This window comes from Arvicanthis niloticus, chromosome 7 (assembly GCF_011762505.2).
Source record: "Arvicanthis niloticus isolate mArvNil1 chromosome 7, mArvNil1.pat.X, whole genome shotgun sequence".
In the NCBI taxonomy this organism is placed as follows: domain Eukaryota; kingdom Metazoa; phylum Chordata; class Mammalia; order Rodentia; family Muridae; genus Arvicanthis; species Arvicanthis niloticus.
Genome location: NC_047664.1, coordinates 49,555,501 through 49,559,870, shown reverse-complemented (window position 1 = coordinate 49,559,870; position 4,370 = coordinate 49,555,501). Strand labels below are relative to the sequence as shown.

Sequence of the window (4,370 nt, the reverse complement as noted above, 5' to 3'; positions counted from 1 at the left end):
ATTATTAACAATAAAAATGCTTATCATCCATTTTTTTTTGCTTATCATCCATTTTATTGTGGTTAAATTTCATAATGTTTACCATCTTAGCCATATTTCAAATGTAGGCATTGATTGTGGTAAGTATATTTCCATTGTTGTAAATACAAAAAAATAAGTTCTCTAAAAATTTTATCTTGTAAATTAAAATTCTCTGTCCATTCTATTACTTCCCTGTTCTCCTGACTCAAGCTCCTGATAATAAATAATCATCCTACTTAGTGTTCCTATGACTTCTCCTACATTGCAGAGCTCATATAAGAAGGCTCACATGGTCTTGGATTTTGTGTAAGTGGCTTGTTTCAGTTAGCAGAGCATCTTAAAGAGTTTTACCTGGGCCATAGTATGTGATTGCATTCTTTTACTTTAAAATTGTCTTAAACTTTTACTTATATAATAAGATGAAACATATGGAGGTCAGAGGACAACTGACAGGAGTTCACTCTCTCCTTCTGCCATGTGAATTCCAGGATCAAACCCAATCTATATACAAGAGGATCTATTTCTGAGATTTCTACAGTATCCCACTGATCTAGTGTTAGTGTTTTATATCATGCTACTTTTTAATATCTTTTTACTTTTTAAATTTTTTTTATTTTTGGTTTTGGATTTTTTTATTTTTTATTGGATATTTTATTTATTTACAATACAAATGTCATCCCCTTTCACCATTTCCCCTCCCTAAAACCCCCACCCCTTACCCCCTCCTCCTTTATGCTTTTATACCATTTTAATCACATGCATGTATTAAGGTCAGTTCTAGGTTGAGGGTCTAGCAATACAATAGATGCAAACAGTCAAGGAACAAGCAAGACAACTGTAGGTTAAAAAAATGGCTGGGGAAGCCAGAGAGTTCCTCCAGCCAGTCTTTGTTTGGTGGGCTGGGAATGCCCTGGGTTCCTCCAGATGGAAGTTAGGCCCGGCTGCTCTCTGAAGGCCTCTCTATAGCTCCTCACAGCCCCAACACATAAGGAAGTCCTTGGGTTTCCAAAACTGGTTTATTGGCATGGCAGATGGTGGATGGATCTGGATGTACACCCCCCAAAACCCAGGGTGGACTTGAGTTAAATAGGGAGGGAAGAGGGGGGGGAGGGCCTGGGGAGGAATGCTTAATTGACTCCACCCTCTGGCCTTCAGGTATCTCATTAGTATGTAAATCTCTCTAGGGCCAGGGGTCTGTTCATCTCTCACCCTCCACCTGTGTATATGACTGAAGGGTGAAGGTGGAATGAAGATCAGACCTCATGTCCACAGCCTGACAGACAATAAACACAAATAGTCAAAACAAAACAAAACAAAAACAAAACCAAGGCATTAAACCCAGTTGCGTGAACACTCCTGTGATCACTGTTTCTAAAGACATATCAGGATGACCAAAGTATCTGAGCCTACTTCCCTGTCCTAGCCCAAGGTCATTTTCATGTCTGAAGCCTACTTCCTTGTTCTAGCCTAAAATTTAGATCCCTGTCTGATATTACTTCTTTGTTCTAGCCTAATATTTAGATAGGTTTTGAATATTTTTATTTCTTCAATTTTTTATTATCAGGAGTGACTGAAATAAAAAATATACTACAAATCTACTACATTGAGTCCTATTATTATTGTCATTATGGAAATGGCTTTAAGAGAAAACTGGTCAGATGAGTATTATTGCTTCCCACTTTTCAACTGGTAAATAGTTGCCCTTGATAAAACAGACAAGCCCAGAGAATCTGTCCAGAATTTTCAAGATATGGTATATTATATAACATGCCTGTTCTCGGGGAAAACACCTAGGACATTATTATGTGTACTTCTTGATCTCATCATACAAAACAAGCACAAAGGCACCACCCATGCCTCTGAGAACCCTGGACCATGCGCCCTTGAAAAAAGCCTTGCTTCCTTCATCGCCAGAGATCTTCCGCTAGCAGTCAAGCGTTCCTGTATACATGATATCAATTCCTTTGCATCCAGACTGCATCATCATCCGACGATGAACGGTGTCAAAAGGATAGGAAGTCAGGCCAGCAACGGCAGTGACAGGCTGCAATCATCCAGCTGATGAAGATGTGAGTATTCTTGGGATCTGGGAGCATTTCCTTTGCAGTGTTATAGTTAGCAAAGTAGGCAGCTCGGTAGATGATAATGCCCTATACTGACACACTTAAGCCTTGGTACTTAATCCCATCAGATTTGTAGATCCTAACCAGGCAGTCACCAAGGACTTTGAATTCCCTTTCAGCTCCAGCTTTGCCCACATCAGCTGCTAGACAGGTACGGGCAAAATCAAGAAGGTACACAAAACACAAGGATGTGGCCCCAGCGGCACAACCTGATGCCAGGTTCCCTGCAAAGTAGAACCAAAACTGGGTCCCCTTGCCCACACCACCCAGAAAGATCTGCTTGTATTTATCTTTGAAGGCAAAGTTGAGAGCCTGGGTGGGGAAGTATCTGATGACATTGGCCAGTTTACCATGCCAAAAGGACAGGATGTTCCTTGGGGATATGAACCACTCAGTCTATAATGCCCTTGCATTACTTATCTGCCATGATTTGCTTGTTGGCATGCTGCACCTGAAGCATGACCAGCAGCAGCTTGACCAGCTCATTGTGAGCTACCACCGACCTGGATATAGCCGCGGCCACTCCACCGGCGAAGAAGTCCTTGGTGAAGGACACAGCGGCATCTGTCATGTTGAAAGCAAGAAAAGAAGAGACAGGAGAGTGCGGTACAGAACTGGGTTGACAACCAGCTTTGACTCCCAGACTCTGGGCATCATGCTACTTTTAATACTTTCTTTTTGTAGTACTTTGAAATCTGGACAAATCATAGTTCCTATTCTTTCCTTATTTATTTATTTATTTATTTATTTATTTATTTATTTATTTATTGGCTATTTAGGGTCCATGGAGTTTCAGATAAATTTTAAGATAAACTTTTCTGTTTTTGAAAGTGTCATTGAGTTGTCGGTGTCATTTTAATGCTTTACTTACTCATTCAAGAATCCTCCACTGAGTTCTCGCCATATCCACATGTATACAAAGTATCTGAGATGCAGAGATGAAGAATACATGAAACTCAACCTTCTAGAGAAGGACTATGTGGAGCCCAACAGGTGCATCTCATCTATGATAACAGACTTTATGAAAGTGGATTCAGAGCGCTGGAGGGAATAGAGTCAGGAGATGCTCCCAGAAAAGACATCTGGGTAGAAGTGTGAGGTGTGAACAGTGTGAGGCAAGGGAGCACACTTCAGGAGAATCACTCTTCTCTGTGCCTTGGAATGATGAAGACAAATCATTATACAAACGATTTCATTAACTTTACTCAATATCTACCCCCAAACCACAATGCAATGTACAAGCTACATGTGAATATCTACTGAGAATGCTTATACTTAAAATGTATAATCTATATATAAATATACTTTGACAATGCTAATAATTAAAATCAGTATTGATCTCTTATTATATATGAAGCACTAAACATGTACGTACTTGTGTGCATTGCCTAATTACCCCTTCACTAATACCATAAGGTGAGCGTTGCCACTATTCTCAATCTCTATATGAGAGAAGCAAAGCTTGGACAGCAAGTTGCATGCCTAAGGTCATGCAGCTAATTAGGGCAGAGCCAGGATTCAACCGTCATTCAACTGCAGAAATGCAGCTTCCCCAAATGCAAATATATATTGTTAAGTTATTCCATGGTATCTGAAGAAATGATTCTGAAAATGCTAAAATATGCATGAAGAAAAGAAACCCACAGATTGATCAGGCAGAATGTGTCTGACGTGTTTCAAGCTGGTAAAATTATTGATATCAGTTTATGTGTTATTATGTGAATCCTCCTTAGTTTCAGGAAGGATTTTTCTCAAGCTACTCGGCACTGTAACACAACCAGCCCTGACATCCTGATCAAATCTGCAGAGGTTATAGAAAGGCTAAAATCTAGGAGAGCTGACTTACTTCCTTAATTACTGAACAAAGTACAAGTGGTCACCAGAGGAAAATAAAATGCCTCCCTTTATTAACTAGACAAATACAATGGAAAAAAAAAATATGGTTTCTAAGCAATGTTTATCTTGCAGTAACTCCTGAGCAAATTCACTTCTGCTAGAGTGGAATGGATGATAATGCTTTAAAAAAATTAAAAATACCAAGGATTAAATATTGCCTGTAACATGAAGCTAAGGCTGATTAGTGATGGTAAATAATAAAGGGAATTTATACTGCATTGCATAATGTATGGTTTGTGCTGGACAAGCTTGGTGTACAGGATCAGCGTAGGACTATTTTCGTATTTGTGTGCTTCCCTTAGAATCCCCCTAACTTTGTTTGCATTTCGG

The 4,370-nt window shown here is 39.5% G+C and overlaps 1 pseudogene; it reads right to left on the bottom strand.

Annotated features, from left to right (window-relative positions):
• Nucleotides 1-1,821: 1,821 nt before the first annotated feature.
• LOC117713044 (ADP/ATP translocase 2 pseudogene) lies at nucleotides 1,822-2,715 on the bottom strand (annotated as a pseudogene).
• Nucleotides 2,716-4,370: the final 1,655 nt, after the last annotated feature.